Raw genomic sequence first — 16,871 nt, forward strand, 5'->3', positions numbered from 1 at the left:
AGTCATGTAATTTAAAAATAAAAGCACGTTTTCTGTTTTTTTTTTGTTTGTTTTTCTCTCTGTTTTAATAATACTCAAATGAGATTTTCATTATGCTCCACTAAACACCAAGCTCAGAATATTCAAAAGGTCACAGTTTTTTGTGTGTGTTTGTGGCAATTTTGCCTTCATATATTCTTCAACATTGTTAACAGTTTATTGACTTTCTCATACGCTTTTACATTATCTCTCACTCACTCAGTCATCTTCAACTAGAGGTGGGCGATACCGGGAATTTTGGTATTGATCCAATACCAAGTAAATACAGGCCCAGTATCGCCAATATCGATACCGATACGGATACTTTTTCATATTTAAGCTTCATAGATCCAAAGGATCCAAAAGACCTAGGACAGAATTTCGCCAAACATTGTACGTAACAACAAAATACTTTATCACAGTCAACATTTTTGTTTAAAAAATTTCACTCAACACAACTTAAAACAAAATCTCTTGAGGTTGAGGGCTGACAAACCACAATACAAGGGTGCGCTGCTCCGTGTTGTGTGACACACCACAGTGCTGCTTTTACAGACAGAGTGTAGACTTTGATGAATCTGCGTGCGCAGCAGTCAGTGCGTGCAGGAGAGAAAAAAAGCTTGAGTATCGATCTTTTTACATGAGGATCGTTCAATATCAATACCAGCGTTGGTATCGATATTATCGATATTAGGATCGATCCGCTCACCTCCATCTTCAACTGTGTGCGTTAGGCTGGCCACAATAAAAGACCACTCTAAAATGTGCAGTTTTGCTTTATTGGGGGGTTGTGGGGGGTCAGAAAACCAGTCAGAATTTGATGTGACCAGGATTTACCTCAAGCAGTGCAATACATCTCCTTTGCATAGAGTTGATCAGCAGCCAGGCGCTGTTAAATGTGAGCATTTGCCCACTCAAGTTGGTTACGACGACGAACTGCAGTCAGGTGGAGACCCTGATGAGGATGACGAGCATGAAGATGAGCTTCCTGAAGAAAGTTTCTGACAGTTTGTGCAGAAATTCTTTGGTTCTGCAAACCGATTGTTGTAGCAGCTGTCTGGGTGGCTGCTCTCAGACGATCTTGGCGGTGAACATTGTTAGATATATATTAGTTTATCTTCTCTTTTGCTATCTTAAGTAATTGCTATACTGAAATGGTTATACTGTTTATGATTTTTTTTTATCTGTTTAAACATGCATGTGAACTGGTTGTATCTGGTCAAGCTTCTGCAACCCCAATTCCAATGAAGTTGAGACGTGTAAAATGTAAATAAAAACAGAATAAAATGAGTTGCAAATCCTCTTCAACCTATATTCAATTGAATACACCACAAAGACAAGATATTTAATGTTCAAATTGATAAACTTTATAGTTTTTGTGCAAATATTTGCTCATTTTGAAATGGATGGCTGCAACATGTTTCAAAAAAGCTGGGACAGAGGTATGTATCCCACTGTGTTACATCACCTTTCCTTCTAACAACACTCAATAAGCATTTGGGAACTGAGGACACTAATTGTTGAAGCTTTGTAGCTGGAATTCTTTCCCATTCATGCTTGATGTACAACGTCAGTTGTTCAACAGTCCGAGGTCTCTTTTGTCATATTTTGCTCTTCATAATGCGCCACACATTTTCAGTGGGTGACAGGTCTGGACTGCAGGCAGGCCAGTCTAGTACCCGCACTCTTTTACTGCAAAGCCACGCTGTTGTAATACGTGCAGAATGTGGTTTGGCATTGTCTTGCTGAAATAAGCAGGGACGTCCCTGAAAAAACGCTGCTTGGATGGCAGCATGTATTGCTCCAAAACCTGGATGTACCTTTCAGCATTCATGGTGCCATCACAGATGTGTAAGTTGTCCATGCCATGGACACTAACACACCCCCATACCATCACAGATGCTGCCTTTTGAACTTTGCACTGGTAACAATCTGGATGGTCTTTTCGCTCTTTTGTCCGGAGGACACGACATCCATGATTTCCAAAAACAATTTGAAATGTAGTCTCTTCAGCACACTTTTCCACTTTGCATCTGCCCATTTCAAATGAGCTCAGGCCCAGAGAAGGCGGTGGTGTTTCTGGATGTTGTTGCTGTATGGCTTTCGTTTTGCATGGTAGAGTTTTAACTTGCACTTGTAGATGTAGCGACGAACTGTGTTAACTGACATTGGTTTTCTGAAGTGTTCCTGAGCCCATGCGGTAAGATCCTTTACACAATGATGTTGTTTTTTAATGCAGTGCTGCTTGAGGGATCAAAGGTCACGGGCAGTCAATGTTGGTTTTTGGCCTTGGCGCTTACGTGTAGAAAACTCTCCAGATTCTCTGAATCTTCTGATTATATTATGGACTGTAGATGATGGAATCACTAAATTCCTTGCAATTGAATATTGAGAAACATTGATGTTAAACTGTTGAGCTATTTTTTCACACAGTTGTTCACAAAGTGGTGATCCTGGCTCCATCTTTGTTTGTGAACGGCTGAGACTTATGGGGATGCTCCTTTTATACCCAATCATGACACTCACAGTTAGTGTCCTCATCCCAAATGCTTATTGAGTGTTGCTAGGAGGAAAGGTGATGTAACACAGTGGTAAACATGCCACTGTCCCAGCTTTTTTGAAACGTGTTGCAGGCATCCATTTCAAAATGAGTGAATATTTGGACAAAAACAATAAAGTTTATCAGTTTGAACATTAAATATCTTGTCTTGTGTATTCAATTGAATATAGGTTGAAGAGGATTTGCAAATCATTGTAATCTGTTTTTATTTACATTTCACACAACGTCTCAACTTCATTGGAATTGGGGTTGTAGAATACAACAAAGCAACTTGTTTCAATATGTGCCATGCAGTCCCGGTGTAAGGCAGGGGGTGTACTCTGCTGTCTGTCTATGGGAAGCCAATAAGATGAGGTGTTGCGAGAATAGAGTCTGCCTTTTTATAACATCCATGACATCTATAAAAAGTACAAGGTCTGTCAATAAAGTATAGGTCCTTTTTATTTTTTTCAAAAACTATATGGATTTCATTCATATGTTTTTACGTCAGACATGCTTGAACCCTCGTGCGCATGCGTGAGTTTTTCCACGCCTGTCGGTGACGTCATTCGCCTGTGAGCACTCCTTGTGGGAGGAGTCGTCCAGCCCCTCGTCGGAATTCCTTTGTCTGAGAAGTTGCTGAGAGACTGGCGCTTTGTTTGATCAATATTTTTTCTAAACCTGTGAGACACATCGAAGTGGACACGGTTCGTAAAATTAAGCTGGTTTTCGGTGAAAATTTTAACGGCTGATGAGAGATTTTGAGGTGATACTGTCGCTTTAAGGACTTCCCATGATGCGAGACGTCGCGCAGCGCTCTCAGGCGCCGTCGTCAGCCTGTTTCAAGCTGAAAACCTCCACATTTCAGGCTCTATTGATCAAGGACGTCGTGAGAGAACAGAGAAGTTTCAGAAGAAGTCGGTTTCAGCATTTTATCCGGATATTCCACTGTTAAAGGAGATTTTTTTAATGAAAGACGTGCGGACGGATTGCAGCGTCGGCTCGCAGCCGCTGCGACGCTCCGCCACAGGAAAAACACCTCTGTTGGAAGCTTTAAGGACAAGTTGGAACATGTCCAGCTGTTAATTTCTCATATACTCACTCCACTGAAAGCCATCAAAAGCCGCCTGGATTTTACAAATGGTTATCAACACGGAGGTGTTTTTCCTGTGCCGTCGCACCGCGCCGGCTGCGTCCTGACGCGCGGACCCGTCCGCACGTCTTTTATTAAAAAAATCTCCTTTAACAGTGGAATATCCGGATAAAATGCTGAAACCGACTTCTTCTGAAACTTCTCTGTTCTCTCACGACGTCCTGGATCAATAGAGCCTGAAATGTGGAGGTTTTCAGCTTGAAACAGGCTGATGACGGTGCCTGAGAGCGCTGCGCGACGTCTCGCACCGTGGGAAGTCCTTAAAGCGACAGTATCACCTCAAAATCTCTCATCAGCCGTTAAAATTTTCACCGAAAACCAGCTTAATTTTTCGAACCGTGTCCACTTCGATGTGCCTCACAGGTTTAGAAAAAATTTTGATCAAACAAAGCGCCAGTCTCTCAGCAACTTCTCAGACAAAGGAATTCTGACGAGGAGCTGGACAACTCCTCCCACAAGGAGTGCTCACAGGCGAATGACGTCACCGACAGGCATGGAAAAACTCACGCATGCGCACGAGGGTTCAAGCATGTCTGACGTAAAAACATATGAATTAAATCCATATAGTTTTTGAAAAAAATAAAAAGGACCTATACTTTATTGACAGCCCTCGTATCTCTCTTCTTTGTTCTCCGTTCTGACTGGGTGGCACTCCTCCAGGAGAACCCAGGCCTGTAATATCACTATAACTTTCAATAAATTCAACCTGAGAAATAGTCTGTTTCTGGACCTTAGGTGGGACTGAATATAAAAGAATTGTGAGAAGATTTCAACATGCTGGATGTGAAGATCCTGGGCTGGTGTGGTTATTCGTGGTCTCTGGTTGTAGGGCTGGTTGGATGTACTGCCAAATTCTTGGAAAACCCTTTGGAGATGGCTTATGGTAGAGAAATGAACATTTAATTCATGGGCAACAGGTCTGGTGGACATTCCTGCTGTCAGCATGCCAATTGCACACTCCTTCAAAACCTGCGACAACTATAGCATTATGCTGTGTGATAAAACTGCACTTTTCAGAGTGGCCTTTTATTGTGGCCAGCCTATGGCACACCTATGCAGTAATCATGCTGTCTAATCAGCATCTTGATATGCCACACCTGTGAGGTGGGATGGATTATCTCGACAAAGTGCTCACTAACACAGATTTAGACAGATTTGTGACCAATATTTGAGAGAAATAGGTCTTTTGTATATACAGAAAATGTTTTGAAAATCTTTGAGTTCAGCTCACGAAAAATGGGAGCAAAACAAATGTGTGGTGTTTATATTTTTGTTCAGTGTACTTTGTTGTTCCCATATTGCAAAATATATCAAACAAATGTTATTGGGTAAGTTTGCACAGTTTAATCAACAGGATTTTTTTAATTGTGAGATTGATGTGGGAACATATGGTGGGAACATGAGGCGTCTAACTTCTGACTGAAGATACCCAGTGAAATTCAGAGAACAGGATGTGTGAAGCATCATTTTTGATCTTGAGTGCTAACCTGAGCACAGGACCTTTGAAAATGGGAGAGAGAGGAGAGTTTATTTCCTATTTTGTGAAGCTTTATTTAGTTTTGTGAAAGGCTAAGACCTGTAAAAACACTGTACAGACAAATTACAACATCTCAAACAGGCTAAATAAGTAAACAAACAATTGTATCCAATTATTAATGAAGGAAATCAACAAATGTTTGCTGATGGGAGGTGGCAGTGGCTTTAAAGTGTAAGATACAAGAAATAAATATTGTAAACGCAAGTATTAGAAGTCTTGATTATTTTTTTCTGTTTGTACTCTGCTGAAAATGGTGAAAATCTGGTTAAGTTTGCTTAACCAGAGCAGGAAAGAATGGTTGATTGCTAAATAACAATAATAAAAAAAATGCTTATAGATATGAAATCTTCTCAAATGAAGAACATTGATTTATTGTCTCCTTCACTACTCAGATTTATTTAAAAAAAATTCTAGGCAGTAGCAGCATAAAAATACAGATTACATGAAACAGCAAGGTTACAAATATTAAACTCCTCATATTTCAGTAAAAGATAGTTACTTAGTTCCCAGCAAACATGAGATGGTCAAATGATGTCAGGCTTTGGTCAGGATTTGTTCATGTCAGGTATTGGCTTGATTTAATACTCACAAAAGCGTCACAAATTGATGTCATATTGATGTAAATTGATGTAAAAAAAAAAAAAGCCATGTACTCACTTTTTAAACACTTATTATTTTGAACACAACAAAGCGATCCTTACAATTCCTTTGACTTAAACAGTCCAGACATTTGCAACACCAGGACCTCAGCAATGAATTCAACCAATACACATGTACAGAGAGAGATAGATGAGATCCAGATATGTGAACACATTGCTTGAATTATTCACAGAATTGTTGAAATCCTCGTGTCGCATATTTCTGGAGGGTGTCTGACATGGTGTCATTTGGGTGTCGTTTTATAGATCATGCAGTGACATCCAGCAGACGCCATGCAGACGTTCCAAGATTGGTTGGTTCCACCACCATCAGCCATTTCAGGTGCATCATGCTCCTGAATGATGAAGGGAAGATTTTCTTCTCCATCTTGGCTAAGAGGTTGACCACTACCTCACAAGCAACAGGTTTGTAATATTGTAAAAGTACAGAAGGTGGCGTTGGTGGGTATATCTGGTGTGACATCACATTCAACCGCCAACCAGAGCTGGAAGTGGACTTGGAGGCTGTATGTTTTGAAATCCTTTGGCCAAGGACTAAATCCATACTGACTGGTATTTTATATCAACCACCAAAACAGAGTGACTTTCATGACAAATCATGGAAGTCATGTTTAACCTACGATGGTTTTGTATCCACAGAGTGTATAATGTTGGGTGATTTTAATACGAATTACAAAATGAAAGGTGTGTCAGATCAACCAATGAAAAACTTTTTACCAATGTTTAATCTTACACAAATTATCACTGACCCTACTAGAGTGACCCCCACCTCTTCCACCACTATAGGTTTCATCATAGTATCAGCATCATAGTATCATCATAGTATCAGATCCCCATAAAATCTATAATGGTGGTGTGTCACCTATTGCGGTTAGTGATCATAATCTTGTGCATTGTACAAGAAAGGTACATAAAAATGTTGTCAATCAACATACAGCTGAAACAGTTGGGTCCATGAAAAATTATACCACAGAATTGTTTGAACAAAAAAATCCAAAATGTTGACTGGAGTAATGTGTTATGTTGTGAGTTTGTGGAATGAATCCTGGTTATTATTCAACTCTAAGTTTCTCAGTGTTGATTGATGAGGTTGCCCCGGTGATGACGTTCTGCATTAAGTCCAGATCTGATCCATGGATTGATGGTGAGATCATCCATCTTATAAACGAGTGGAACAACGGCAATCCTAAGTTTAGGAAAGCAACAGATCCTGAGTGGTATAGCAAATTTCTATGTTATAGAAATCATGTACAGTACAAACTGGCAAATATTATGCAAATAAGGTGAAAGAACGTAAATCACAGCCACACAAACTGTGGGAACTACTCAGTACATTAGGTACAGGCAAATCTTGTTTGATAAAATCTCTAATCGTCGGTTTGGATATTCATGGATTAATTACGTTTACTAAATCTGAAGTTGCTGACCATTTTAACAAATATTTCTGTAACTTTATTAAGTTACTCTTAGGTCAAGGCAGGTTTGGAAAGAGTCCTACAGAAAGGTTTTTATCATGAAAAAGGTTTAATATCTGGTTCTTTTACTTTGCTTCAGGTGACTGAGGACAAGGTGCCTGAACTCCTAAAACTTTAAATTCAAACAAATAAACTGGCCTTGATAAAAATTCCTTCTAAATTCGTACTTCATGGAGCCAATTGTATAACCCGCCCTTTAACACACATAACACTGGTCAACGTGATTTTTCTTGCATGAAGTTTTTTCAATGGATTTTGGGTAATTTAAGGACTCTAAATCTGAATCTGGTGTTAGTTTTTGCCAATCACATCACTTTTTTGAGATATGAAAACATATTTCTCATATCAAGCATTGAAGCAAAAGTTGCAGTCTCGCCACGTCTTTGGCACCATAAATGATATTATGACTCTTGTTCACATTTTGCAAACCTGGCTTAAAAACTTTGCTTTTGAAGCTGCTTTTGTGCATGGTTAGTGGTGTCAAACTCATGAGTGAATGAGCAACATTTGCGTAATCCATCAATACGGAACATGCAGATTGCAAAATAATGTGGTGTTGTGCTCGCTGCTGTGGCTAGAATAACACATTGTCAAATGTCATGAAGCAGAGTGTGAGCTTTGATGTGGTGTGAAGACCTGTGAGCCTTTGGTTTCATGGTTTTTGTGGCATCACTGAGTTTCATTCATTTCATTTATATCAGTAATTATAACAGCAAAACAGCTTCAAATGAATATTTATGGCATTAATGAGGACATCAACCTCCAAAATTAGAGTGTGTGAGTTCGAGTCCAGGCAGAGAGATTATGACCACATATGGTATGGTGTGCGATGGGTGGCTGGTTGGGTAAATAGTTTATTTGTGCAATTGTTCTGAATGAAAACCAGTGTGGGTACATTTGGGAATGCGTGCATTCAAATATGTGTTTTGTTATTACTCTTTCTTTTTGCTGATGGTGAAACAAGAGCTGCAGATTCTTAACAGTCCCCAGATTGTCTCCCTGTGTTCAGTATTTGTCAGTAAACGCATGTGTAAAGTTGTGAATGTCACAGACTGTCAACCGCGGCGCATCCCCATTTTTTTAACATCAGCGTGTGTGCGCTGCTAGATGTGTACATTGGCAGTCAAACCAAATACACTTTGTGTCACAGTTTTTCTCTTTTTTCTTTTTTTTGTGTGTGTGTGTGTCGAGCCAGTGCATCTCCATGACGCATTGACGTGCACTTCGGCCATGTGGCTGGTGTCCAAGCGTGATAATTTAGAGCAGGGGTGGGCAACTTGTTCCAGAAAGAGCCAAGAGGGTGCAGGTTTTCTTTGCAGTCACTGACTCCACCAGGTGATTTCACTGATTAACTGATTCTGTCAGAACGGGTGGGGGCCCGTCTACCATGGTGGCTGGACCCGCAATGCAAACTCCCGGACTAAGCTTAGGTGTAGGAGAAAACATGGTCTTTATTCCAGGCTCTGGTTCGGTACACATGTGATCGAGCAGCGGAGCAGAGGTACAATCAGGATCAGGCAAAAACGCAGTCATGGTTGAGCAGGGATCAGAGGCACGAGCAAACACAGACGTCCGGGACAAGGCAAAAGGCATGGTCAAGGAAAACAGAGCAGAGGTACGATACACGGCGAAGCAAAACTCAGAATTGACAAAGGCGCTGGAATGTGTACGAGACAACAAACTGGCAGTGAACTGTGAGACTGTGATGGTTTAAATAAGGAGCAAACAAATTAGGGTGATGTGAAGCAGGTGTGTGGAAGTCTCTGGAAGGGGGCGTGACCGGGGGAGCCAAAGGTTGTGCAGAGTACAAGATAGTGAAGGATGGAAAGCACAGAGTGGAGTGAAGTAACAGACAAAGACACGTGAGCTGGAGCAAGAGTGGAAGTGAATGAAAACACAAAGCAAAAATAAACAAGGTGGGAAACAAAGACATGGGGCAGGTGCAGGACGTGGAGTGAAAATAAGTAACTGGGCGTGAGACAAGGAATGATCGACATGATGGGAGGTGTGAAGTGGAAACAAATGGCAAAAACAGAACACAGCAAAATTGGAAATCATGGTCAGAATATCATACAACAACAGGCACCAAAATCAAACATGAGCAAGAGTACAAAAGCAACTAGAACTGATCAGGAAATCAATACAAAGCAGAATTAAACAGGAACAGACTAATAAACAGAAATCAAAACCCGATATAAGTATAACAGAAAACAGATGAAAGCTAAATGATAAACAATGAAAACACAAACCGGCTGAACAAAACTAGAACAGAACTGGACAATGGCTAAAGTGTGGAAAGTAACAAAGTGATAAGAAAAACATAACAGAATAACTAGTATTTCAGAATAATTGGTATTTTATGGAGCAGTATGATTAAGACCTGCAATTGAGAGGAGTTTTTTTTATTTTTAGTTTTAATTAATTTCAATTGTGCAAAATCTACAGCTTTATTTTTCTTCTTATTTTTGTTAGAACCACAGGTCTAAACTAGAAGGGCACTCGGTAGAGTGCATTCCTCCATCACACCACATATCAATATCAAAGGATGTGGATTCACAAAAGGGCAAACTACTACATTATGCTATCTTCCAGAGTTTAATCTAGATCATCACCAAATTTTAATCAATTGATCCTGGACATATTCCCCATCATTCCACCAAATTTGGTTCAAATGCGTTCAAAACTTTTTGAGTTATCCTGTTAACAGACAAACAGACAGACAAATGCCGGTGAAAGCATAACCTCCTTGGTGTAGGTAATGAACTTAAATTCAGATTTAAGATATCTCTAATTACATTTTAACAACTGCTACCAATGATCTGTTGAGTTATATTGATGTAATTGATACCAAAAAATCATCAAACTCAAATGAAAAATATCTGTTAATACTTCTTCACAAGTAAACACATCCTGATTATTGATATGTATTATTGTATAATTTGAGTTTGGATCAGTCCACACTAAAGTATTTCAGCTGTTTGTTATTCCTTTTAACATATCTGCTGTCTTTGTCTAGTAATTAATTACTTTGGATTTACATTTGTCAGTCTGTTCTATGTTGATTGATCATTTGGAAATTTAAAAATACACCTGTGGAAAAAAAAACATCATTATTTTTCCTTTGCTTGAGGTTTTAGTCCATCAGCACATTCAGATCATCATGTGTTCATAGATATTAAACAGATTTCATGAGCACCTGTTTTAATGAACATCTCACTTTTTCCATGTTAGACAAATTGCTTCGTCCAAACTGACCAGAATTCATCATGAACTTTACATCAGTCACAACCCACAGATTTGATTAATAAGAAATCTGATTCAGATATCAGAAAATATAATAAATTCTAATGAAACTGACTGACAGATATCACAGACATTCATTTTGTGCTTTCATTCAGTGACATCAAAAGACAATCTGAGATTTGACATGAACATTTTCCAGAGTTAATCAGCTTTTATCATTTTTATGTGACTTTACATGTCTGTGGATGCCAAAGAGGGTTTAGTGATCAAGCTGCTCAGTGCCGTCATTTTGTTGTCTGCCAGAACCTCAAGGTGTTTCAAAGTTGTCTGATTGGACAGTGTCCTTGAATGAGACTTTGTTTGTCCTCAGCATCATGCAGACATCCTGGACCTACAAGAGGAAAAGGCCAGCAGGTGATGACTCCGCCCACATGCAGCCGCCACTGACCCACCTGATGACCTCAGCTTCAGACCTTCAGGTAGTTTGGCTCCTTCATGATGTTCAGTGACATCACTAACACCATCATTTCCAGGATGACAACAGCTATTTAAGTTATTTTGAAAATCACTTATTATTTATTTTTTGACAAAAGTGACAATGTTTGTCTTGTTCCAGCTTTTCCTGCATGAAGATGGACTTTTGTTGTTTTGTTTGAGATAAACTGGTTTCATACTAATTTAAAGCTGGTTTGTATTAAAGATAAACTGGTGTAAGTGATTTTAACCAGTTTAGGGTTTGGGTTGTCTGAAACAAATGTCTTAAACTGGTTTTAGAAAGTCTGCTATGAACTGATTTTCATGTTTTGTCCACTAAACATGGACGTCTCATCGTGTTTTTAAGTTGCTTCCTGGATTTTGTTTCTGATCTGGTTTGAAATGGGTCTGTTAGGATCTGTCCATTGTCTCTCCTTGTTTTTTCTGAGTCTCTCTTGTTCAGGGTCTGCGTCCTGGGCGTGGCTGACCTCGTTTTCACTCTGCCTCCACCTCATCAAGCTCACCTGTTCCTCGTCTACACTGATTACCTCCACCTTAAGCTGCAGTATTCAGGCTCGGTTTCAAGCTCCACTCACTTCCAGTTTGTTGTTGTAACTACTTGGCCGACTTGAACTTTTGTGTCTTTGATGTATGATTTGTTTTTCTTCTTTTTCCTTTAGTCCAGCCACGCTCACCAGTCCTGTCTGCTGTGCTCATCCTACTGTCTCTCCCCTGCTCCTCCTTTGGAACCACTTGTCAAATCAAAATCAGATCAAATCAAAAACACTTTATTTATCCGTTAGGAACTTAATTTGCAGATAAAGCGCCAGCATGAGCAGAAACACACATTTCATACATGATAAATTCCATAAAAAATCAACACTTCATCAACACTTAATAAATAGAATTACAAAAGCCAGTAAAAGCCAAGCACAGCCTGCTTAAAGAACTAGTCACATTAGCTACTGTTCAGCAGGTGGATCGAGGTGGGCAAGAAACTGGAGGTGGCCCTCTTAATCCTAAGAGGCAGGGACCTGAACTTGCGACCTGATGGTACAACCCTGGCAAAAATTATGGAATCACCGGCCTCGGAAGATGTTCATTCAGTTGTTTAATTTTGTAGAAAAAAAGCAGATCACAGACATGACACAAAACTAAAGTAATTTCAAATGGCAACTTTCTGGCTTTAAGAAACAGTATAAGAAGTCAGGGAAAAAAATTGTGGCAGTCAGTAACGGTTACTTTTTTAGACCAAGCAGAGGAAAAAAATATGGAATCACTCAATTCTGAGGAAAAAATTATGGAATCATGAAAAACAAAAGAACTCTCCAACACATCACTAGTATTTTGTTGCACCACCTCTGGCTTTTATAACAGCTTGCAGTCTCTGAGGCATGGACTTAATGAGTGACAAACAGTACTCTTCATCAATCTGGCTCCAACTTTCTCTGATTGCTGTTGCCAGATCAGCTTTGCAGGTTGGAGCCTTGTCATGGACCATTTTCTTCAACTTCCACCAAAGATTTTCAATTGGATTAAGATCCGGACTATTTGCAGGCCATGACATTGACCCTATGTGTCTTTTTGCAAGGAATGTTTTCACAGTTTTTGTTCTATGGCAAGATGAATTATCATCTTGAAAAATGATTTCATCATCCCCAAACATCCTTTCAATTGATGGGATAAGAAAAGTGTCCAAAATATCAATGTAAACTTGTGCATTTATTGATGATGTAATGACAGCCATCTCCCCAGTGCCTTTACCTGACATGCAGCCCCATATCATCAATGACTGTGGAAATTTACATGTTCTCTTCAGGCAGTCATCTTTATAAATCTCATTGGAACGGCACCAAACAAAAGTTCCAGCATCATCACCTTGCCCAATGCAGATTCGAGATTCATCACTGAATATGACTTTCATCCAGTCATCCACAGTCCATGATTGCTTTTCCTTAGCCCATTGTAACCTTGTTTTTTCTGTTTAGGTGTTAATGATGGCTTTCGTTTAGCTTTTCTGTATGTAAATCCCATTTCCTTTAGGCGGTTTCTTACAGTTCGGTCACAGACGTTGACTCCAGTTTCCTCCCATTCGTTCCTCATTTGTTTTGTTGTGCATTTTCGATTTTTGAGACATATTGCTTTAAGTTTTCTTTGTTGCCGCTTTGATGTCTTCCTTGGTCTACCAGTATGTTTGCCTTTAACAACCTTCCCATGTTGTTTGTATTTGGTCCAGAGTTTAGACACAGCTGACTGTGAACAACCAACATCTTTTGCAACATTGCGTGATGATTTACCCTCTTTTAAGAGTTTGATAATCCTCTCCTTTGTTTCAATTGACATCTCTCCTGTTGGAGCCATGATTCATGTCAGTCCACTTGGTGCAACAGCTCTCCAAGGTGTGATCACTCCTTTTTAGATGCAGACTAACAAGCAGATCTGATTTGATGCAGGTGTTAGTTTTGGGGATGAAAATTTACAGGGTGATTCCATAATTTATTCCTCAGAATTGAGTGAGTCCATATTTTTTTCCTCTGCTTGGTCTAAAAAAGTAACCGTTACTGACTGCCACAATTATTTTTTCCTGATTTCTTATAGTGTTTCTTAAAGCCAGAAAGTTGCCATTTGAAATTACTTTAGTTTTGTGTCATGTCTGTGATCTGCTTTTTTTTTACAGAATTAAACAACTGAATGAACATCCTCCGAGGCCGGTGATTCCATAATTATTGCCAGGGGTTGTAAGAAGGTGTAGTGCTGGTGCAGAGTATGAGTGAGGTCTGTGGAGATCTGCATGGCTTTCCTCAAAACTCTGTGGTTATAGATGGGGGTGAGTGAGTCTTGCTGCTGTCCAATGATTTTGCTGCTGATCTTGATGACTTTATTGAGAGTGTTACGATGGGTGAGACTGAGTGAACCAAACCAGGCTGTAATATTGAACGTGAGGATGGATTCTATGAAGCATTTATAAAAAACTGCAAGAATTGAGTGGTGAACCTGTAATTTGCGAAGTTTACGGAGAAAAAAAAAGGCACTGTTGACATTTCGAGAAGATTTGTTCTGTGTTGAGTTGAAATGTGAGTTTGTTATCAATTATTGTACCTAAGTATTTGTATCTTGTATTATCTTTTGCAGTAAATCTTTTGGGAGTCTGTTGTGGGTTCACTTTCTGGTTTGAAGTATGTGCTAAACAGGATCTAAAAGCAAAACTGGTTTCAAAGAGCTTAAATTGCTTTTTTGATCGAGTAATGGATTTTTGAAAATGTCTTCAGTGTTAAAGGATAGCAATTTTCCCAAATGTTCCATGATTTTTCCTGACTTTGACCTTTGACTTATGACCTTGAAAATTTAATCAGTTCTTGCCTATCAGGATATGAATCCTCTGTAAAAAAAAAAAAAAAAAAAAAAATTCATAACAAACACATGTAAAACTACTCGTCTTAAACTCTCTTTCATCCCAAAGTCCATCACACTGCTCAGTGAAGAAAGCCATGAATCCCCACAGGATCTCCCTCTAATTTTGCATTTTAGCCTTTTAATACACTTTTTTACACACTGGTTTTTAATGTCATCATTTTTATATGCTTTTGAATTTCTTGGGGGATAGCATGAATGTTTTTAAATGGATTTTTATCAGGTTTTATACCATTTTTTTATTATTAATTTTATCTCTGTTGTCAATCGCATTGCTATGAGCTGCACTTAATTTTACTCAAGAAAAATAGCCATTTCTTGGTCTTGTTGGATTTGTGAGAATCTACTGAATCTACTGGTACCTTGTTTCCCATGTAACAATAAGAAATATACTCAAAACCTGGATTAATCTTTTTAGTCACATAGCACTACTATTATTCTGAACACTACTGTACATGCACACTTTAGGAAAAGCTGCAACATCCCGCTGGCTGACAGACAGTGAAACAAACACTGCTTTGTCCGACAACGAAGCTTCTGAGCTTCCATTCGAAAATAAAGGTTTGGCTTTACAGAAGCTGCAGAAAGATGGGAGGCGACACACTTCACCTCAAAACTCTTCATTTTTTCAGAGTGTCGGATTTTGGATTGTAACATGCGGTGATGGTGTTTTGTGGTGGAGCTGACTTTGGAAATCACAAGTGGATGACTGGTCATTTTTTTTTGTTTGTTTGGGTTTTTTTTGTTTTTTCTTCTCAGTGGAGCTGGTAGGATTTATTTTATTTTGAGTGTCTGTCTTGACGTGAGACTGTTCTGTAACTGAGCAGTGCCCACCACTCGTGCAACTAAGTTTTTGCACAGTAGAAAGCGGCTCCTTTTACCGTGACTGCATTAAAATGAACAGTTATCACTTAAAAAATGAGGCATCATCACACATCAGTTATGTGAACTTTGTAATTAATCTGTGGTTCTGTTGTTAACGTTAGCAGCATTTAAGTGCGTGCTGGGATGTTTTCCTCTAAGAAGCGCTGTTGGAAACATGCAGAAATGTTCTGATTTCAGTGCGACATGTCCTTTAAAACATAAAAGAACAGAAATAATCCACACCACTGTCCAGCCCCAAAATCTCAAAGTGTGTCTCAGTACCTGAATAATTTCAAATTCCGTTTTGCTGTTTTCTTCATAAAAGCCTCCCTGTTCAGAGGCTGCAGCATCATTCTTCCCACGGCAGCCAGAGCTGATCGAGTCGGCTGTGCTCCCGCCTCCGTGACGCTTGGTGCCGGCGTGCCTCCTCCCCACACGGCCTGGCGATCACTGCGCCCCGCATGGGCTGTGGTCCTGCCAAGACGAAACAAAAAATGCAGAGATCGTCCTCTGATCATCTGGCTTTGTGTAACACTTGTATTTTGTCATGGTTTTATGTCATCTGGATGTAAACAGTATAAAATAAAGAGCTGAAGTTGTTTATGTGAAATTTACCACAAAAGCGGGTTTGGTGCTGTTAGATTCCCAAGTCTCCTGCTAAACATCATGAGATGACACTACACTATAGCACCACTATATGGCAGTATAACGGAGTGGAGCCGTTCCATTGTCTGGGGAGAACCTAATTTTATTCTTTAATTTCCAGGTATTTGTGGGCTGGTCCGAGTTGCCAAAGGGCCGGATATGGCCCGTGGGCCATAGAATGCCCAGGTGTGCTCTCAATGCTTCCTATATAGTCTGGATTCTGGTTGAATGTATTTTGGACCATTCTTCTTTGCAAAACATCTCCAGTTCACTCAGGTTTGTTGGTTTCTGAGCATGGACAGCTCACTTAAAATCACACCACAGATTTTCAACAATATTCAGGTGTGGGGACTGAGATGGCCATTCCAGAACATTGTACTTGTTCCTCTGCATGAATGCTTTATTAGATTTTGAGCAGTATTTAGGGTCATTGTCTCGTTGAAAGATCCAGCCCCGGCGCAACTTCAACTTTGTCACTGATTCTTGAACATTGTTCTCAAAAATCTGCTGATATTGACTGGAATCCATGTGACCCTCAACTTTAACAAGATTCCCAGTACCTGCACTGGTCACACAGCCACACAGCATGATGGAGCCACCTCAAAATTTTACTGTGGGTAGCAAATGTTTTCTTGGAATGCTGTTCTTTTTCCGCCCCTTGTTATGTCCAAATAACTAAATTTTAGTTTCATCAGTCCACAGCACCTTATTCCAAAATGAAGCTGGCTTGTCCAAAATGTGCTTTAGCATACCTGAAGCAATTCTGTTTGTGGCGTGCATGCAGAAAAGGCTTCCTCTGCATTACAGCATCATACAGCATCTCTTTGTGTAAAATGTGCTGTATAGTTGAACG

The sequence above is a fragment of the Thalassophryne amazonica genome, chromosome 18, assembly GCF_902500255.1.
Source record: "Thalassophryne amazonica chromosome 18, fThaAma1.1, whole genome shotgun sequence".
NCBI lineage: Eukaryota > Metazoa > Chordata > Actinopteri > Batrachoidiformes > Batrachoididae > Thalassophryne > Thalassophryne amazonica.